The sequence below is a fragment of the Bos taurus genome, chromosome 17, assembly GCF_002263795.3.
Source record: "Bos taurus isolate L1 Dominette 01449 registration number 42190680 breed Hereford chromosome 17, ARS-UCD2.0, whole genome shotgun sequence".
In the NCBI taxonomy this organism is placed as follows: domain Eukaryota; kingdom Metazoa; phylum Chordata; class Mammalia; order Artiodactyla; family Bovidae; genus Bos; species Bos taurus.
Window position 1 is genome coordinate 64,850,772 of NC_037344.1, and position 22,238 is coordinate 64,873,009.

General features: G+C 45.8%; 1 long non-coding RNA gene across 1 annotated transcript in view; it reads right to left on the reverse strand.

Moving 5' to 3' along the window:
* LOC112442006 (uncharacterized) overlaps nt 1–20,805 on the reverse strand; it is an 80,486-nt gene extending 59,681 nt beyond the window's left edge. Inside the window, exons 1-3 of the long non-coding RNA XR_003029964.2 lie at nt 20,039–20,805; nt 8,078–8,219; nt 7,346–7,529 (exon numbers count right to left, since the gene is read on the reverse strand). This is a non-coding gene — a long non-coding RNA (uncharacterized lncRNA). The remainder of the gene's footprint in view (nt 1–7,345; nt 7,530–8,077; nt 8,220–20,038) is intronic.
* Nucleotides 20,806–22,238: the final 1,433 nt, after the last annotated feature.

Sequence of the window (22,238 nt, forward strand, 5' to 3'; positions counted from 1 at the left end):
ACTAAATTGAGATTTCACAGCATACCAGTCAGAATAGCCATCATCAAAACACCTACACGTGATGAATGCTGGAGAGGGTGTGAAGAAAAGGGAGCCCTCCTACAGTGTAGGTGGGAATGTAACTTGGTGTAGCCACTAAATAGAATAGTGTGGAGGTTTTTCAAAAAACTAAAAATAGAGTTGCCATATGATCCTGTAGTCCCACTCCTGGGCATATATCCAGAAAAGACTAAAAGTAGTTCAAAAAGACACATGCACCCCCGTTTCATGGCAGCACTATTCAAAATAGCCAAGACTTGGAAGCAGCCTCAGTGTCCACTGACAGATGAATGGGTAAAGAAGATGTGGTACATATACATACAGTGGAATATTGCTCAGCCATAAAAAAGACTGAGGTATTGCCATCTGCTGCAAAATGGATGGACCTAGAGATTATCTTATTAAACTAAAGTAAGTCACACACAGAAAGACAAATATCATAGGGTACCACTTAGATGTGGAATCTTAAAAAAATGATACAAATGAACTTATTTACAAAACAGAAATAGATTCACAGACATAGAAAACAAATTTATAGTTACCAAAGTGGGAAAGGGAAGAGGGAAAGATTAGGAGCTTGGGACAAAAAGACACACACTACTATATATAAAATAATCAGCAAGGTCCTACTGTCTAGCATGGAGAACTATACATTATCTTGTAATAACATATAATGGGAAAGAATCTGAAAAATACACACATACGTATATATAACTGAATAACTTTGCTGAACACCAGAATCTAACACAACACTGTATATCAACTATACTTCAAAATATATATAGAAAAAAAGGAAGAAGCGAAACCATACCGCAAACAAATTATTACTACATTAGGTTTGGGGTTTTGTTGCTGTTGTTGTTGTGGTCATCTTGGTCCGAGGTTTACTTGTTTGTGGAATAAAATGCTGATGACAGGGTGTTTTGAAAACAGCATTGTCCCTAACAAAGTTTATACCAGTACATGTCAAAGTATCTGTGATGAAGGGCCAGCTTTGTTTCTTTTCCCAAATATATCACAGACTGGTTGTGATCACTGGCCCTAGTTGTCCATGGAGCTGCCAGTAATCATGTGATCCTACGAATGTGTGCTCTGGAGAGGGCAATGGCACCCCACTGCAGTACTTTTGCCTGGAAAATCCTATGGATGGAGGAGCCTGGTAGGCTGCAGTCCATGGGGTCACTAAGAGTCGGACACGACTGAGCGACTTCACTTTCACTTTTCACTTTCATGCATTGGAGAAGGAATGGCAACCCGCTCCAGTGTTCTTGCCTGGAGAATCCCAGGGACGGGGGAGCCTGGTGGGCTGCCGTCTATGGGGTCACACAGAGTCGGACACGACTGAAGTGACTTAGCAGCAGCAGCAGCACACGTGTGTGCTAAGTCGCTTCAGTGGTGTCCAGCTCTTTTCGACCCTGTGGACTGTAGCCCACCAGGCTCCTCTGTTCATGGGATTCTCCAGGCAAGAATACTGGAGTGGGTTGCTATGACCTTCTCCAGGGGATCTTCCTGACCCAGGAATCAAACCCAAACTTCTTACATCTCTTGCATTGGCAGACATGTTCCTTACCACTAGCGCCACCTGGGAAGCCCAACCACGTGGTCCTACTCTGCGTGATTAGTTCTTGCTTGCATCACCAGCATCTTACCACTGAATTTCAACAACACTTTGACCTATAGCTGGTTCGATGATGCAAGTGCCCCTGGCCCCCTTGCAAGACTGCTGCTGCTGCTAAGTTGCTTCAGTCGTGTCCAACTCTGTGCAACCCCATAGACAGCAGCCCACCAGGCTCCCCTGTCCCTGGGATTCTCTAGGCAAGAACAATGGAGTGGGTTGCCAGTTCCTTCTCCAATGCATGAAAGTGAAAAGTGAAAGTGAAGTCACTCAATTGTATCTGACTCTTAGCAACCCCATGGACTGCAGCCCAACAGGCTCCTCTGTCCATGGGATTTTCCAGGCAAGAGTACTGAAGTGGGGTGCCATTGCCTTCTCCACCTTGCAAGACTAGATTGCTATAAAAGTTTTTACATGCTGGTTCTCAGTGTCCAGTTGATCTTGTCTAGAACTGTTGACAAAGATTGCAGAGGCACAGCTCAGAGACTAGACTTTGAGTGTTGCTGGGTTGCAGTCAAGCAGAGCTCCAATGCCTCCTAGTTCCAGTCCTGGGTGGAGCCCAAAGATGACAAAGACATGCTGAAAACCTTCTAAACATGGTCTACTTTGTCCTTCTTTTCAATCTCAGATTCCCGAAATGCCAACTGAGGCAATACTTTTCATCGTCGGAGTAAACAAGATGGGACCCCACAGTAGCCTTCAGGCCAGAGTGGACTGATCTTGCCATTCATGAAATATAAGTTTCAGGGCCGCTGTCTGAATGCACCTGACAAATAGCTATGCCGGTACCTAAGTTGTATTACTATTAACTTTCTTAAGAGGGTCGTTCACACTGTATCAACTTCATTTCCTCAGACTCCATGGGATCGTGCTGGGGACTTAGGCTGAAGTCCACTGAGTCATTAGGTCCACGAGGTGACCCTTCACAGGTGCTGCAAGTCTGCAGGCAGTGACGTTTTACTTGTACTCTAGGTGCCTTCCCAAGGAGGAATTTTCAGGTGCGTGGCCAGAGAACCCTTCAGTGGAATTCTGGCAATGCCATCTACATGCTGAACTCGGGTTTCTCCACCTGTACAAGAGCAGCGTGCCTCTGAAAATAGCAAGGGTGCAAGCTCATGAGCTCAGTGAGGACCTGGAGGTTTAACAGAGGCAACTCGTGGCAACGCGTCGTGATTCAGCACTTGGTCTCTGGAGGCAGACGGTCAAGTTTCAAGTTCACATCCTGGCTCTGCCACTGGCCAGCTGTGTGACATTGCAGGCTTTCCCACATCTCTGAGCCTCAGTTTCCTCAGCTGTGAAATACAGCTAAAATTTTAATCCCCTCTTGGCGTCACTCTGAAGATTAATACGATGACCCCTGAAAAGGATCAGCAGACTCCATGGGGCAGAGGGAGTGCTTGTGAACGGTGACTGTAATTATTGAGGCTTCCCAGGTGATGCAGCGGTAAAGAATCCACCTGTTGATGCAGGAGACAAAGGAGACGACAAGGGTTTGATCCCTGGGCAGGGAAGGCTGGAGGAGGAAATAGCAACACACTTCAGTATTCTTGCCTGGAAAATCCAATGGACAGAGGAGCCTGGCAGGCTACTGTCCATAGGGTCGCAAAGAGTTGGAGATGACTGAGAACACACACATGTGCACCGCCACACACCACCATTATCACTGTGCAAACGCAGGTGATGGCTTTGATCTGAAGGATGCAGGGAAGATGTCAGAAGGCCAAGATGAGGGTTGACAGAGTCAGTGAACCTGGAACTGAGTAAGCCAACAGGCCACCCACAGCTCAAATCCACAATCCTGGGCTGTGGTGCAGACAGAACCCACCCCTGACAAAGCCAGGCTGCCATAAGGCCACCACGCCTGTTTCCCTCTGCAGAGGGCTGGCAGCCACGTGCACCTGTTCTCCGTTCACTCCCGTATCATTCCCCCTAATATCTCCCTGGGGGCTGATGGATGGCGACAGGCGACAATCTATAGCTATGTGACAGAATGTTTACTACCAGCCCTCTAGGAAATGATTACTTCGAGGTAATTTTGAACCTCCAGACTATGATGCAGTGTCTCATATATTAAACTGCAGCGAGCAGTGTATAAAAGTATTACAAGGAGACCTTGTATTTCAGTTTACTGGAGAAGGAGCGTGCAGGGGCAAATCGGTTCTGGAGGAAAGCGAGCACGGGGGACGCAAATTCTTCACCTGCAGCCTTATGGAGGGAAGGGAGATTCAGCTTCGAGGCCACAAGACCAAGGTCAGTGCTGATTCCATCCCCCTGGACCACTCCAGGGGAGGCTCCACATCCACTAGGACACACACACCATTGTTCAGTCGCTCAGTTGTGTCCAGCTCTTTGTAACTCCATGGCCTGTAGCCCGCTAGGCCCCTCTGTCCATGGGGAGTGTCCAGGCAAGGACGCTGGAGTGGGTTGCCATTTCCTTCTCCATCACATCTCCTGAGTTGCCTGCATTGGCAGGCGATTCTTTACCACTGTGCCACTTAGGAAGCCCAAAGGCTGGAGCAATTGCAAACTCTCAGATATTATCAGTGAAAATGTAAAAGTGGTGTAAACACTTCCTAAAGGATTTCACAGTACCTGCTAAAGCCAACTATATGTATCATCTTTGACTCAGCAATTCTACTCAAAAGAAATGCACATGTACATTCACCAATAAACATGTACAAGAATATTCATAGCAGCCTTATTTGTATTAGCTGAAAACTGGAAACAGCCCACGTGTCTATCAACAGTTGAATTAATAAATTAACTACAGGGACTTTCCGGATAGTCTAGTGGTTAAGGCTCCAAGCTCCCAATGCAGGGGGCTTGGGTTCGATCCCTGGCCAGGGAACTAAGATTTCACATGCCACCCACCACTAAGAATCAGGCAGGCCGCAACTAAGACCTGGTGCAGCTGAATAAATATTTTTAATTAATTAATTAATTGACTAACTATGGTATCATCACATGGTGGAGTAGTGCTCTGCGATGGGGATGAGTTATGTATAGCTATATGCACAATATAATTTATACTTCTATGTGTATATTAATTCAATATATATATTCAATTTATATGTATGTATGTAATTTATATATACAATTAATTCTATTAATTTCCATATATATTTTCACGTAATATATATCTTTATATAATTTCACTTCTGTAAGTTTCAAAGACTATCCAAACTAGCCTATGCTTCAGAAGTCAAGAGAGGAGATACTCTTACTCTTCCCCACGTCACTCTTCCCCAGGAGTATCTACCCTCTTGACTTCTGAAGCATTATATACAAATATATGTTACTCTTCAGTAAAAAATATCCCCCCCCCCAACACACACACACAAAAAATCCAAGTCTTCCAGGATTGGGTCCCCATATTGGACCACAAGCTTACAAGGAAGATGGCAAGGTGAGTTTTTGGCTTCTTCCTTGGAGAGATGGGACTCGGGACAAGGGAAAATATCCCTACCCAGGTGGGACATTATACTGATGCTCACTGGCCCAAAGGCATTAAAAAAAAAAAAAGTTCACTAGAGCAGATGGAAGGGGGCGGGGCAGCATCCTTACCTGCCAGGCCCTGTGCTCGGTACCTCTGTGCACATGTCCTCATTCAAGCCTCACCTGGGCTCCAGGTGAGGTGGGGCTGGGGGGAGGTGGGTAAGTACTGCATCGTCCTGTGAGCTGAGCACTGCTGGGGAAACTGAGGCGCAGAGAGGGGCCAGCACACACACCCAGGTCTCAGTGACTCCAAATCCAAGCTCCCAGCCTCCAAGGGCAGCCCACAGACCCACTGCAGCTCACTGCACAGGGGTGGCCGTCACCCCAGGGCCCTGCGTCTCCGTGACCTCCCAGAAGACACTTGGGGACCAGACAGGCAAGAGGAGCCCTCCAGCTCGGCCTCGTCTCCCTCTTTAGTTGGCACGATCTGCTCCACGTAGCTGGAGAAATGTTTACGCTGTTAACAAGGCACGCTGTTAATTAAGACAGCGGTGCCCTCAGGGGGGTTTAATTTAGGGTAGGCAGCGACCGAGATAAAGAAGATGTTCAGTCCATCGGATGTGTGCATTTTCTACACCCAACTGGCTTCCACGTGGAATTTTTAATAAAGGTGATTCTGCTTTCTTGTTATGATTTCCAAATACCTGCAAACGAGGGCTTCGCTGTCTCAGAAGGATTTGGAGTCTGTACTGGGGGAGCTGATAACAGAGGGAAGGTATGTGAGGCAGCAAAGGGGGTGGTGAGGACGTGTACAGCCCTGGTTCAAACCCCAGGACCCTCGCTTATCAGCAGTGATGAGCCCCAGACTCCTTGGTGAAAAACCAGGGTCTACACGCCCAGCCAATAGGGTTGTTGAGGTTACAGAATTAGAACACACGTACGTGTGTACACACGTGACTCATGTGCATATGCACGTAGGCACACTCGTCTCATTTCGCACAGCTCTGGGCATACAGCAAAGTGCTCAGTTATTGTCATCAGTTGTAGGACTGTGCTCACCTCACACTGTCCTGGGTTTAGCTTTGGGAAACTGGCCTAGGTGTTGTAAAGACCTTAACTTCAGAGAAATTACCAAAGTCGCCCAAGGTCACTTAGCTCTTGCGGTTGGGTATCTGGCCAGAGTGCAGTAGGGTCCCACTTGTGTCTGACTTTTGAGCCCCTCCTTTTTCAGGCCGGTCTACTGCAGATGTGACCTGAATTGCGATCTCCCAGTCTCAGCCCAGAAGCTGAGACGGGAGTGATCTGCACAGAGGGCCCAGCCTGGCACACGGTGAGAACCCCCTTTGCTTCTAAGTGCATGACCTTCACACTGTTGGCTCCCCTGACCCACGAGGCTTTCCACTCTGGCTGCTGTTCTTGGCCAAGGATGATACAGCTTTTGGATTTCACAGCATCAGGAGGCTCCATTAGGGGCTGGCTGAGGCATAGGAAGAGCTCAGAATTATCAGACCCTCTAAAAATAGCAGCAAGGGCTCCCCTTGGTGCACGCTCCCCCTTCCCACGCCCCCAGTGAGTGACGAGGGGACCAGTGAGACTGGGTCAAAGTGTTCTGATGCCGGATTCCAAAGTAAACAAAGCTGGGCCCCTCTAAAGTCTAGATTTCAGCTGCTTGTGCTTCTTCCCTGCCCATTCCAGCCCTGGCTTCTACACATGACTGGATTTCAGCCATGGGAAGAGGGATTCAGATGTGAATTCAAGTTCATCTATACTCCCCGAGGGAGTCAAAACAACATGAGTTTTTAATCCTCACCCCCGACAACACTGATGTATCTACTGTTAAATTACACACATAATCTTATACTAATACATCACAGACACGCGGTGATGTGTCTATTATGAAACATGGGGAGAAGTGGAGAGGGAGAGGGGAGGGAGGGGGAAAGGAGACGGGGAAGATGAAGAAGGGAAGAAAATACATAAAATGGAGAGAAAGGGAGAAAATACATAAAGTGAAAAAAGGAAGAAATGGAAAATAGATATAAACAGACCATCTGATCTTTTCTTCCCACTCCCATACATACAGTCCACACTCTGGGTGCCCGTTATACTCGCTCATAAATGACCCACCCTCTCATCTGAGCAGCCTCCCTTGGCCACAAGGAGGGGCCTTGCTTTGAAGTTGATGTCCCTCACCACCCTAAGGTTAGGCGGCTGACATAGCGACACAAAAGGTCAACCCCCTATGATGTAACTCACCTGCCAGAGATCCCGGAAGAACCAGGCGGAAGCTAGACTCCAGCTGAGGTCCCCACCCTTGCTTATTAGCTTTTTGCCTCTTCATCCTGCTTCCCTGACTCTTGCATAGGTTTCTCCCGAGTGTCTTCCTCTCTGTAAGTCACATGGATCCAAATCCTTGCCTCAGGCTCTGCTCCCAGGGAACCTGAACCAAGAAACTACATTATAAAACACACCCCAGAAATATAACTTCCCAAACAGATGTGATAGAAAGTACACAGAAAGAGAAGTTCTTATCCCTTCTTCCCACACCCGGGAGGATCATCCTGCGTTGACCCTGGTTTGCGATGCCCCGTTTCAGAGACCACTGCTATAGGGAAGTCGAGCTTTGGCAGGATTTGCAGGAGGAGAGAGGCCACATGAGATTTGCATGTTGAAAAGAGGTCTCTGGTTGCCCAGGAGAAAATGGAATGGGGATGGGAACCAGGCTGGAAGCAGCAGTGGCACTAAGGAGATGCTTATGGCAGCCTGGATGAGGGTGGTGGGAGGGTGGAGAGAAGTGGCTGATGGGAAAAAGACTTAGGCGGTGGGATCTCTAGTATGTGGAGAAGCAGGTGTGTGTGCGGGCTGGGGAGGAGGGGGAAGGGAGGAGTTGCATTCTGGACTCAGTTCTGCCACCTGAGCCAGGCCCTCTGTCCCTGAAGGGGACTAGGAGTTCAGAGAAGAACCATGCACATTCTCCATAGCCCTTACCCGTTTTAATGACGTTGTCATGATCTGATGCCTTGGCCCTTTCAAATGTCAGCTCCACAAGGCGGGGACGCCACTCTAGTTTCCATAGTTTCGAGTGCCTGGGCACAGGGTCTGACACCTGGCAGATGTTTGACAAGTATTTCTGTAAGAATCAAGAGAGGGAAGGGACGCGTGAATGTTTAGGATCACGGCATTCTGGAATCTCCTGTCTGACTTTCATTCCTTGATGGGTCACAGAAGTTGTTTCAGAAACACTTTAACACTACTCAGGCTGGCATAACGAAATGCTATAGACTAACTGGTTTAAGGGGCTTTCTTGGTGGTTCAGTGGCAAAGAATCCGCCTGCCAGTGCAGGAGATTCGGGTTCTATCCCTGGGTTGGGAAGATCCCCTGGAGGAGGGTGTTCCAACCCATCCCAGTATTCTTGCCTGGAAAAATCCCATGGACAGAGGAGCCGGGTGGGCTACAGTTCATGGGGTCACAAAAGAGGCGGACGAAACTTCGCGACTAAGTAACCACAAACAGGGCATACACCACAAAGCGTATTCAAGAAAGCTGCAAGACCAGATGCAATTTACTTTGTTGACCATTTGTTGAGCACTTGCTGTATAAAAAGCTTCTTGCTAAGCCTGAGGCAGACAGGAGGCTGAAGGCACCATAGGTTCTGCCCACCGGAGAACCTGAGGGGAAGACAAATGCATGCAGGCAGGGCTCTGAGAGCCCACACTAAGAACCCTGCGGACTTTGGGGCCACATCTACTGGGGTTCTACCCTATCTTCTCAATTTAATTATTTGCTTAGCTTGGTGTGTTACTTAATCCCTCTGAGGCTCCGTCTCCTCACCTGTAAAATGAGGAGGAAAATAGTGGCACCTACCTTGTGAGCTGCTGTGAGGATTAAATAATAGTAATAGCAATAAATAGCATGTATTGAGCCCCAAGCTCCAGCACTGTATACCTGGCACACAGCAGATGCTTAACAGTTTGTTGAATGAATTAATTGAGCACTTACCATGCGTTCGATGCGGTCTTGTTTTTAATTATTGAATTTTCTCGACAACTCTGTGGGACCCCGAATGACTGTTTCACCCTCTTTCAGGCGAGAAAACTGAGACCCTGGGACTTTAAGTGTATCATCCAAAATCACACTGCTAGAAAATGACAGAATACACTTTGCCGGCAAAGGTCTGTATAATCAAAGCTATGCTTTTTCGGGCAGTCATGTACGGATGTGAGAGTTGGACCATAAATAAGGCTGAGTTTTAATGCATTGATGCTTTCAAACTATGGTGCTGGAGAAGACTCTTGAGAGTCCCTTGGACTGCAAGGAGATCCAACCGGTAAATCCTAAAGGAAATCAGCCTTGAATATTCACTGGAAGGACTGATGCTGAAGCCGAAGCTCCAATACTTTGGCCATCTGATGCGAAGAGCCGACTCATTGGAAAAGACCCTGATGCTGAGAAAGATTGAAGAAGGCAGGAGAAGGGGACAGCAGAGGACGAGATGGCTGGATGGCATCACCAGTACAATGGACATGAATTTGAGCAAATTCCGGGAGATAGGGAAGGATGGGGAAGCCTGGTGTGCTTTAGTCCATGGGGTCGCAAAGAATCGGACGTGACTCAATGACTGGACAACAACAAAAAATGGCAGAATAGGATCCAAACCCAGTTGAGGTCTGGAGCCGGTGTCCTCAGCCTGCTGTGTGTAAACCACACAGCCTGCTCCAGGGGCCGCTGACGTCTGCCGCTGCTGCTGCTGCTAAGTCACTTCAGTCGTGTCCAACTCTGTGCGACCCCAGAGACGGCAGCCCACCAGGCTCCCCCATCCCTGGGATTCTCCAGGCAAGAATACTGGAGTGGGTTGCCATTTCCTTCTGTGCCCCCTCAATTATGGAATCCTCTCTGAGCCCGGTGTGGGAACCTGGACTCTTTCCCGAAGGTAACAGGGAGCCCTGGGAGAGATATGATCAGAGCCCTGATGTGTGATCACACGTGTGATTAAGGGAGATACTTCTGGCTCCCACACAGGGCCAGATCTGGGGTGAAGCGAGCGAGGCACCCACCTCAGGCACAAAATTTAACAAGAAGCCGAAAAGATTCACTAACAAGATAAATAAAGACAGAATCAGTATTACTGATATTTCCTTTCGCCCTAGGCTTCACTATGGCTCAGCAAAGCACTGTTATTAATTCTTAGTTTAAAGCGTTGATATTTTGTTCATCATGGATTTTTTTTTGCAGTAATTGAAAAATACGGCATTGGAATATCATTGTTCTTGATTGCTGAGTTTTTTGGTGTCAGCTTTCCTTTGTGCCTGAGTCCAGGTCCTCTTCCCATGACTTATTTATTCATGTTTCCTCAAAGCAAAAAAAAAAAAGTGTCCAAGTCTCAGTTTCTACGTCTGTGAAATGGGTTTCTTAAAACCTAAGCTCTCAGAGTTGCTGGGACTGCTAGAGAATATTCTTCGGGTTCAAGCCCTGCTTGTGTGACACTCAGCGGAGGTTACTGTCTGATCTCATGGAACAGGGTCACCCTGGCAGTGCCCTTGGCTGACCCAGGAGTCATTCAGGATTTTCCTTGTAAACTTCAGCCTTGGTCACACTATTCTCCATCCTATTTCCTCATCCACATTCCTTCCAACCCCTGCTGCCCACCACAACCAGTAAAGACAATTGTACAGAGTAACTTATTCCCAAAGAAGTTCTAGAGCAGGAAAAAAACCCTCCAAGAAATCAATGTAAAACACAGTCTTGTCCTTTGACAAAATCTGTTCCGAACCAGGCAACTGAAAACAAACATTGCTTCTTCCGCTGGTGTCAGAAAACCATGCACTGTTTTGAGACCTCCTGGAGAGGCTGAAATATTCTTTTTCTCAGGGGAGATGAAACCCAGCCTCATACATTGCAGTTGGGATGGCTTCCAACCCCCACATTCAGGATATTTGCTATTCTGATTGTATGAGCCCAAGTCAGGTACACACGCTGGGGCTTCTGAATATATTTACAAGGAAATCAGCATAATACACAGTTAATATTCAGAATATGATTAATCCAAAAGCCCCGCTCCATATTCCAATTACATCCACTGATCCCCTGCGTGGGCTGGGTTTTACCTAAATGCATATGGAGTCAATTGGAGCACCAGATTTACGGAGGCTGCCGAAAGGCTGGTGCTCTGATGGTAATAAGTTATATTCCTATTATGGGGTGGGCAATAAAGAATCTGATATTTATTCTGCTGCATTTTTGAGAAACTCTTGGAAAGAATCTAGGCTGCTGGAACACAGTGACATACTTCCCAAACAAATTGTCCCCACTGCAGTTTGACTGTTTAGAAGAGATGGAGTCACTTTAGAAACCCAGTAGTCTAAAAAATTTTTTTTTAATTTTAAAAATAAAAAATGAATTTTAAAATTAAAATTTTATAATTTAAAAACATAAATCATTTAAATGTTAAAAATTAAAAAAAATTTTTTTAATTTAAAATAAGAAGCCCAGTATCCAAGTACTTGGGCTTCCCTGGTGGCTCAGATGGTAAAGAATCTGCCTGCAATGAAGGACACCCAGGCTCGATCCCTGGGTTGGGAAGATCTCCTGGAGAAGGGAATAGCCACACTCCAGTATTCTTGTCTGGAGAATCCCATGGACAGAGGAGCCTGGGAGGCTACAGTCCATGGGGTCACAAAGAGTCGGACACGACTGAGTGACTGACACAGCACACGCATATCCGAGCACTCAAGTAGGCTCCCCAGGACCTCCATATGGCTGGAAATTTCTCACTACCCTGAGATAAGACGCCTGGCTCTGTCCTCCTGGCAGTCACAGGCTGTATGACCTTGGCACGACCCTTAGACCTGAACCTCTTTTTCTCCATCTGTAAAATGGGAATAGCAATAGAAACCTCAAGTTCTGTTGCCAGGATTAAATGAAATGCACCTGGGCAGGCCAGTGCCTGGCACATAGTAATCATCTAATGGGTGGCTTTAAAAGAACTGGAATTTACAAAAGGAAAAATGGATAAAAGTTAATCTCTTCAACTCATGATGGCACCTATTACAACAGTGGGTCCTCAAAAATGTGGTAATCGCACCATGTGAGGGGGTAGGGAACAATTTTTGAGGGAACGTGTATGGTGAATTTTAAAGTTGTGCACTTACATTAGTGCACCTTGAAGATGCACTAATAAACACTCAGTCTCATGATTTCGTGACCATGATTGCCAGGGCCAAGGCTATAGAGGGATGACTGTTAGAACAAATCCTTAAAAAAATAAAATTGTATAACTGAAGAGAGGGTAAAAATCTTGACAGTGATGTTAAAGGAACTGAAGTTTGGGAAACATTGTTCTAGAAGGAGAAAAATGGTGACATAAAAAAAAATCTTAGGATTAGCAGAGCAAATCTTGGGGTTAGCATAAATATATGTCTATATTTTAAACACTAAAAATCAGTAACCATGAAGGGTAAGATTGTGAGTATCCAGTGTTGTCCTGAATTCCCCAGAAGGTGGTTCAGTTGCTAAGACGTTTGACTCTTTGAGGACCCCATGGACTGCAGCAGATCAGGCTCCTCTGTCCTCCACTATCTCCCAGAGTTTGCTCAGATTCATGCCCACTGAGTCTGCGATGCTATCTAGCCATCTCATCCTCTGCCGCCCCCTTCTCCTTTTGCCTTCCATTTCCCCAGATGGTTCCCACTGTCCATTCCCACTCATTCCCCACCTCCAGGAAAGCGCATTTGAAAGCAAACCATTGAAAGCAGGATGCTTATAGAAAGAAACTTAAATGTTCTCACATTTGTTTTTTAAGCAAATAATCTGGCAACTTTGCTATTTCACCAAAGTTGAAATAACAATAATCTAATGGCTCAGATTATTTTCCAACATCCCTGATAACTAATGGCCATCCAGTGGTGATGCCATGCAGTGGTTGAGAACTGCTGGGCTCCAGAACCATCCCATGTGGTTGAATTAAAACCACCTTGCTTACTGCTGCTGCTGCTAAGTCGCTTCAGTCATGTCCGACTCTGTGCGACCCCACAGACGGCAGCCCACCAGGCTCCGCCATCCTTGGGATTCTCCAGGCAAGAAAACTGGAGTGGGTTGCCATTTCCTTCTCCAATGCATGAAAGTGAAAAGTGAAAGTGAAGTCACTCAGTCGTGTCCAACTCTTAGCAACCCCATGGACTGTAGCCCACCAGGCTCCTCCATCCATGGGATTTTCCAGGCAAGAGTACTGGAGTGGGGTGCCATTGCCTTCTCCGAAACGTTAGGGATCAATAACTCAAATTCAGACTATAAAAGGAGAGAGTTGGCTCGAGCTCTTTCTGCTGGAGTTTCAACAGCTAGAGAGCTGCTAAGGCCTTTGTCCTCTCCTCTCCTAAGTCCAGAGCACTCTCTCTCTCTCCATCCAGGCTGGAAACTGCAGAACAGGAGCTTCTGAAGCAGCAAGCATGAGGTTTGGTTAGTTGGGGGTGGGGCACGCACCTATTTTAATGTAAATTTTTGAAGTTCTCTCATTCACAAGTTAAGAGGAGAATCTCTTTTCTTTTGGCAAATGGGTTTTCAGATTACCAATGGTGGGCTCTCTTACTCAGAAACTGGGATAAGATTCAGGATGTCTGTGGACCCCCTGAAATGATTAGCAAAGCTGTGTGTGTGTGTGTGTCTGCGTGCACACACACGGATGTTAAGTATTTCCTTGGGGACAGTGTATGTGCATCCATCAAATTGCTGTTTGGAGCTTCAGGATATGGAATTTTAATGCAAAAGACAAAAGATGGGAAACAGCTGCATCAGTTAAGAGTGGAGAAGCTGGTTTGGGGTGTGGTGTGGCTGGGATGGAAAAAGAGGTTTAAGAGATATTTCTGTGGATCATGAGTCCTCATCTAGTGTTGGAGAATTACAATAAGTGAATATGAGTTATTCTGAAATTTTTCCTGGTAGCATTAGACTGCTATCTTCTGTTGATCTCAACAGCTCTGGATACCAGATCATATAAGCACTGCATCGATGCCTCTCTCTGCATCTTGTCTCTTCTTCCAAGTGCTCATCCCCTAGAAGGCAGGAACTGCCTAATTCGAGCTAATTACACATCATACCCTTCTCCATCTCTGAAGCTTGTGTTTGCTAAATCCTTGCAGAAGGAATGACTGTGCCAATCTTTAGGAGTCATTGGTCAAAAGTGCATGAGCTTTGCTTCCAAGTGGACATGGACTCAAACCGTGATCTCCATCACCTAATTATAAGGGTTTCTCGGGCAAGTTACAGACTCATTTGCCTTCATAGTTTCCCATCCAAAAGATGGAGGTGAACACTCCTAGTCCGCATGGCTCTTGAGATGATTAAGTGAGTGATTGGATTTCATTAGCTTAACGCTGTTCCTGGTACATGCGAGGCACGTGGCCAATTGTAGTTACTGCTCCAAAAACACATTTGTTTGAAAGGCCGACCCTGCTTAATTGTTTAAAAATCATTTAGGGTCAGCAGCATAAATCTCAAACTGCCACTAACTTTAACACAATATTATTTCACCAAATAAAGACTTGCTGAGAGCCTTCTGTATGCTCTGTGTAGGGCCACAGTGATGCAATTCTTGCTGTTGTAGGTGACCTAGGGACCTCTACCTAGGTTTCAAGTGGATTCTCTCTGGTTCAGAGAAAGTCTGGATGATCGAGAGCAGCTATTGCCATTTTGGTGGTGGGGGAACCATTCTCTGTCTTTGAAAGGAATAAGCCAGGTATCCAGAGATGTAATTTTTCAGTTCATGGGGTCCAATGGGGAGGAATAAAGTCAGGTGGCAGTGCCTCAAGAAACACACAACCCCCATCACATTTTCAAAATGAGAAAACACTCTGCCGCTCTAAATCAGACCTTTGCAGAAAACGAAATAGAACTTTCTTCTCCCAACTCTCCAGTGGCTTCATTTCTCCAACATCATCAGGGTGTCCAAGGCACCTGCCCCAGCTGGCACGGAAAACTTGATTACAAATCCAGAAAATCCCTGACTAATCATAAGACACGCGAATTAGAAATTCTGATTAATTTGATTTTCCAGTCAATTGAGGGCTCGTCAGAAAATCTTCTGCAATTTAAGCCCTCTGGCTGGTTATCTTTCAATACATGCAGTGGTTCTCTCCTGCTCTCAATTCTGGCTCTATCATTGAGGAGCTATGCAGCCTTGGGCAAGTTTCTGAACGTCTTAGTTATCTATTGCTGCATCACAAAATTCCTCAGCCTTAGCGGCTTAAAACCACACACAATCGATATCTTTCAGTTTCCATGAGTCAGTAGTCCAGGTATGGCTTAGCCGGGTCTTCTCAGGGCCCCATAATGCTTCAATCAAGACGTCAAGTGGGCTCCTTTCCAGAGCTCAGGGTCTACTTCTGAGCTCGCAGGGTTGCTGGCAGAATTCAGTTTTTCGTGGTTGTCGGACTGAGGTTCCCATCGTCTTCCTGGTTGTCATCTGGGGCTGCTCTCAGTTCCCAGAGGGCATGTGCAGTTCTTTGCTCTGTGACCCTTTGCCAACATGCTAACTTCCATAGCATTAACTTGTTGGGTGTTCGCCATGATCCTCTGAAGTAGATGTGATTACTATTCCCACTTAGCAGAGGAGGAAACTAGGGATTAATAAAGTGCTGCAGCTGGTACAATGATATCCGTCTAGCAGAGCCCAAAACCAAATCAAAGGTGCATAGCCACTACAAGATCTTGCATGTTGTGTCTTATTAAAACTTGGCTGAGGGACTTCCTTGGTAGTCCAGTGATTAAGAATCCACCTTCCAGTGCAGGGGACATGGGTTCAATCCCTGGTTGGGGGACTAAGATCTCACATGCTGTGGGGCAACTAAGCCTACAAGCCGCAACTTGATTGAGCCTGCGTGCCTCAACTAGAGAGCCTGCATGCTGCAAGCTGCAGAGCCCATGCGCTCTGGTGCCTATACGCCACAACTAAAGAGAAGCCTGCGTGACACAACAAAAGGCAACAATGAGACACAACAGCGTGGCAACAAAGGCAGCCAAACAAGTAAATAAATATTTATTTTTTAAAAACTTGGTTTGAGTTTTATTTTGTCTTGTTTTGTTTTATAAGTATAGCTCTTGCACACAGGACAGAGATGTTCTTGGGGAAAGGAGCCATGTCTTAAGTTATGTGTGTCCTAGGTCCACAACACAAGTTGTGGCACACAATGAGCAATTAATAAATGTTCGATCAGTGGATGGATAGGGTGAGCAATTGGTGGATGTCTGGATGGAGGGATGGGTGGATGGATGGATGGATGGGAGGGATGGATCAGTGAGTTTGAAGGGAGATGGGGTGGGTAGAGGAATGGGTGGATGAAGAATGGGGTGGATATTAGGTTGGATATGGAGCGGGTGGTGGATGCAGGAATGAGTGTGTGGCTAAATTTGGGGGTGGGTGGGGGTGGGTATGTGATAACTGGATAGAAACAGATGGTAACTTCTCTCCTTTCTGAGTAGCTTCCTAGACATTCTCTACTTTCCCCTGCAATCATCTTGTAGTATATATATCATTCATCTACAAGATTAAAGCTGGCCCAAGTTCACCATTGGCTTGATGCCCATAAATGTATATTTAGATTTTTAAAAATCCACAAACCCTAGGATACCACAGGGACTGGCAGATTCTTGTTTTTCTAGAATGGAGTGCGCTGAATGGCTGTTTAATGGGTGGATGACGCCAGACCACCAACAGACAGATCCTAGGAGAAATCTCAGTGTAGCTCAGAGCCCTGGAACGGCTGAGGGATGCCTCAGTCCCTACCTCCCTGGAAAGGAGAAGAATTTTGCTTTTCCAAGAGCAGATGGGATCCCCTCCCCCTGACAGAAGAACTGTGCATAGCCCTCCCAACACCAGGGGTGGGTGACCAAGTGCTGCAGCATCGAATGGAGCTTTCTGTGACATCCTAGCCCCATTCCAGGGTCTCAGTCTTTACCCTGACCTCACTTAGGATGTGTGTAGTCATAATAATGGGCTTCCTTGGCATCTCAGCCGTAAAAAACTCGCCTGCCAATGTAAGAGCTGCAGAAGACCCAGGTTCGATCCCTGGGTGGGGAAGATCCCCTGGAGGAGGGCATGGCAACCCACTCCAGTATTCTTGCTTGGAGAATCCCCTGGACAGAGGAGCCTGGCGGGCTATAGTCCATAGGGTTGCCAAGAGTCGGACACGGCTGAAGCGACTTAGCACACGCACACACAGTCACAATGACAGTTTAACAAACAATAGCAAAGTTCTGTGCCAAGGGCGTTAACATACATCCCACTTAACTCTCGAAGTGGCCCTGGACCCTGGTGCTGATACATTCTCTCTACTGGTTCAGGAATCAGGGGAGGTCATCTGCTCAAGGTCACCCAGCAGCTAAGAGGACAACCTGAGCTTCACAACCCCCTTTAATCTGACTAAAACTCTCCTTCTGTGCTTGTGTTCCAGCTCAGCCCCATCCAAGAAGGAGGAACGTCTTGTCTCAGGACAGGAAGAAATTCGAAGAGGACAGGATAGAGCTGGGCCTCTTGTGAGCAATTTCTTGGAACACATGGTTTTGATAAAGGCATTGGGAGGCCACAGATTCAAGCGTTCTCTAAATCTCCTTCTAAACTATAGTAATCTTGGGAATGCCTCTTATTTGGCTGATGGACTGGGGAGGGGGAAAATTCTTGAAATAACTGTAAGATTGTTCAAGATGCCCCTGCTGGGTAAGTCCGTGGAGAGCTCCCAAAGACCGTTCCCAATCACCCGGCAGAGCAAGAGAAAACCAAGAGGACTAAAAAGGTACCCAAAGAGCTATACATAGATTCAGTTCCTTGTACAAAGTCCTTAGCACAGTGTTTTGTTAATTTGAGAGCTCCACACACTCTCATCCCCCCCCCACTTTTTTTTCCTGGCTCCACCACAGAGCTTGTAGGATCTTAGTCCCCCAACTAGGGATTGAACCCTGGGCCCTGGCAGTGAAAGTGCCGAATACTAACCACGGGACCACACAAGAATTCCCCCTCCTTCCTTCTTAACTGTGCCGCCAGCTTGGATGAATGAGTCAGATGGGCAAAAATCATGCCATTTTCTTGCTGGGCTCACACTATATTCTGTGCATGGTGCTGATTTATCTTTATGTGCATTATCTCATTTAATGATGACAGCCGACCTGGGCGGGGGCTTCTATTGTTATCCCTATACATAAAAACTGAGGCTCGGAGTAGTAGAGGGTTACTCGGGTAACCCCAGGGTTACTCGGCTTGGAGGGGAAATGGGCAGAATTCCACCCCAGGTCTGCCTGACTCCACAATCTCTCAAGAACTCCATCTGAGAGTGTGGCATTGCAGTCAAAACAGGGACACTTTGCAAACACAGACCCATTTTGTCTTCATCTGTGCAACGGGTTCAGTTCATCGCCCATTTGACTGGTAAGAAAACCAAGTATCAGGGAACAGAATCCAATTCCCAAGAAGAATCACGGGTAGCAGATGGCATATCGAAATACACATCCACTTCCATCCACTCCAAAACTTACTCTCTTTCTGCCACACCTCACTGCCAATAAAACCTACTCTCTCACCAAGACGATGTCCTGAGCCAGTCCCAATGGGAACTCAGGTCAGCTCTGACCACAGCCACCTGGACAGAGGGCAGCCTCCTCCACCCTCTGTCTCGTCTCTCCTCCAACAGCCTGGGCCCCTCCAGGCCCTGCGAGCTCTCTGCTCCCGTGTCAACAGCTTTCGGGGCTGCCTGTCACCTGTGTTTTACAGCCCACTCGATGAAGAACAAATTCGTATTGATCTCAGAACAACTCAAGCTGTAAATTACTGGTCATGATTGGCTTGGTCACTTGGAGATGAGGGTCCATCCACTGCGCCAGGGGTCTGAATTTAATTATCATTCCAGAAAACCCACTGGCAGTGTGAGACCCAATATCTATGTGAGAAGAACTATTAAGATGGCCAAGGGCTACCTTCAAAATTGCATACTGCTTGATTCAGAGCTGGCCCTGGTCTTGTCTGATGAATCAGAGTCTTAGCAGCTTACTGTGGGCATTGGATTAAGTTTGAGAATTGACCGTGAGCTATTCCTGTTATTAATAATAGTGATTATAATGACCGTGGCACAACAATAGCTAATACTCACTGACCAATTTCCATGCCTTATTTTGTTTTCACTAAAGCCTTGTTGCTTACTAGCTGTGGGAGTCTGGGCAAGTTACTCAGCTTCTCGACACCTCTGCTACTTCACCTATAAGATGAGAAATAATAGTAACAGCTCCCTTGTCACAGGGAGGGAAGAGCTCATGGAAGTGGTTTATGTAAATCGCTAAGATCAGGAGCTAGGTGTATTCTTATTCTCACTACTCTTAAAGAAAGAGAAGTTCAGGGAGGTTAAGAGACTTGCCCAAGGTCACACAGCCAACACCCGGCATTGTTTTGTTTTTTAATATTCAACTACCAACACTGAAAAATAGAGATGATTTTCTGTTTCTCTTGAACACTGGAGAAAAAACTGGCAGCACTGGGCTTGCCTTTCTTTCCACCATATTCTTCTGCTAACCAAATCTGTTCTCTCCCATCAGCTAAGCCCGACAATGCCAAAGTCAGCCCATAGACTCTTGCGAGAAAAAAAAAAAAAAAAAAAAATTCTGGAAATTTGAAGTTTTCCAGAATGCCTGGATCAAATGCCTGAGTGCCCTGGAGCAGATGACGCTGACCAGCAGCTGCCACCCTTCTGTGTGGTTGGGGCTCCTGGTTTACCCCAGTCCCCACCACTCCCTGCTGCCCTACACTTCTCACGTCCACCATGCCTGCTGGGCCCCTGTAGGCACCCGAGACTGTGGGTATGCATTGGCACCCCCAAATCCCTGAGGGAGGGTGTGATAAATCATCCTCAGAGACAGTGACTTGCCCAAGGTCACACGGTCCAGCGAGCGTCAGGACCAGGATTCCAAGGCAAGCCTACCTTCTCCCAGGGCCAGCCTTCTTTGTCCTTTGCCGAGCTTCCTTCCCAGGCTGGCAGGCTGAGTGGAAGTCTGCAGGCAGAGACGAGAAAGAAAAATCAATCTCTCCTGCTGGGGAAGGAATGTAAAAATTCCAGAGTCTTCAAGTCGGCTTTCAGGTCTCTTCTGAGGACAGAGGGCTGTTTCCGGTGGGATGGCTTGCTCTGTGCAAGACTCTTATTTATACCCGGCAGAACACAGAGCTTCCAGGGTCCCTGTTTCGTGACCGCCACACACAGGCTTTTCCCATCTTCAGACCTCGCCAGGAAAGCAAGAGGCAAGCAGGGGGTTGTGACTGACAGGGACCCCCCTCACACAGCTCGGACCCCAGTGACAGCTCTAAGGCCCCCCAACCTCAAATAAATTAGACCCTCTTCCTGGTCCCCATGACTGGGGGGCAGCGGGGGAAAGGAGGCGGCATCAGGAAGAGAGATTTCATCTTCTCTCCGCTTCCAGAGCTGACAGCTTGGACAGTAGTTTCCGAGGAACAAACTATTCTCAGGCAGACGGACAGGCCCGAGCTTTAAGGGATGCCATGAATATCTATGGCTTTTCTCCCGGCTTCCGCCTCAGCCTTGGCGGTTACACACGGTTCCCGCTCACTGCCTGCGGGTGCCTCTTGTTGGTCCGCGGAAGCCGCTCGTCTGTCCGCGGAGGGAGGCAGAGCCACCAGGTGGCGCTGTTGTGTCTCGTGAATGTCGGCGACGGTCGATCTACCGCCAGGTAGGAGTGTGCCAAGGGCGCTGCGTAGGTTACGTCATTTAATCCTCGCAACGACCCCGGGGAGAGGCCCAGAGAGGCCAAGCTGCTTGCCCGCGGTCACACAGCTAGGAAGGATCGGAGACAACATTCAGATCTATAAGCCAGCGGCAGAAGGTTTCTGTAGCAAAAATGTCAAGCGTACAAACACCAGCTGTCCCTGCCTGGGAAAGGCTATGGTTATTTATTTATTTTCCTGAAATTATGTCCTTCTTACATTTATGGGTTAAGATGCATTTTCTTTTTTGAAATGGAGCGGTGGATCTCTGACGGGTTTTCACGTCCTTAATAAGCAAAATTTAAAATGTCCTATCCAATGGACCTAGAGATTATTATATTAAGTGAAATAAACCAGAGAAAGACAGGTATCCTATGATATTGCTTATATATGGCATCTTAAAAAAAATACAAATTAACTTACAGGCAAAATAGAAACAGACCCACAGACATAGAAAATAAACTCATTACCAAAGGGGAAGGAGGGAGAAGGGGTAAGTTAGGAGTTCCAGTTCAGTTCAGTCGCTTAGTCATGTCCGACTCTTTGTGACCCCATGAATTGCAGCACGCCAGGCCTCCCTGTCCATCACCAACTCCCGCAGTTCATTCAAACTCACGTCCATCGAGTCGGTGATGCCATCCAGCCATCTCATCCTCTGTCCTCCCCTTCTCCTGCCCCCAATCCCTCCCAGCATCAGAGGATTAACATATACACACTATTATATATAAAAAAGATTACCAATAAGGACCTACTGTATAGCACAGGGAACAATTCTCAATTCTTGTTTTTTATAGTTTATCTTATAATCATAGTTTATCTTATAATAACCTGTAAGGGAAAATAATCTTAAAAATATAATTATATACATATTATATATTATAAAATTATTTAAAAATTTAAAGTATATTATATAATGTATAATACATTATAATATATCATATATATTATATAATATATAATACATTATATAATATATATTTATAATATATTATATGTATTATATAGTATTATGCATTATTATGTATTATATATTATATAGTACATTATATAATATATAATACATTATATATGTATTATATATTATATTATTTTATATATGTTATATATTATATATAATGTATATTATATAATTATATATAATTATATCATATATGATAATATATAATATATTATATATATAATATATCATTGTATATATAATTATATATTATATGAAATAATATATAAATATAGAATATATTATTTTATGTATTTATATATTTATTATTTATATTTATGTATTTTAGATTTATATATATATTATAATATTATATTATATATATTATATATTATATATAATATGATATAAAATAATTATACATATATGATATATTATATAATATAAATATAAATATAAAATTTATATA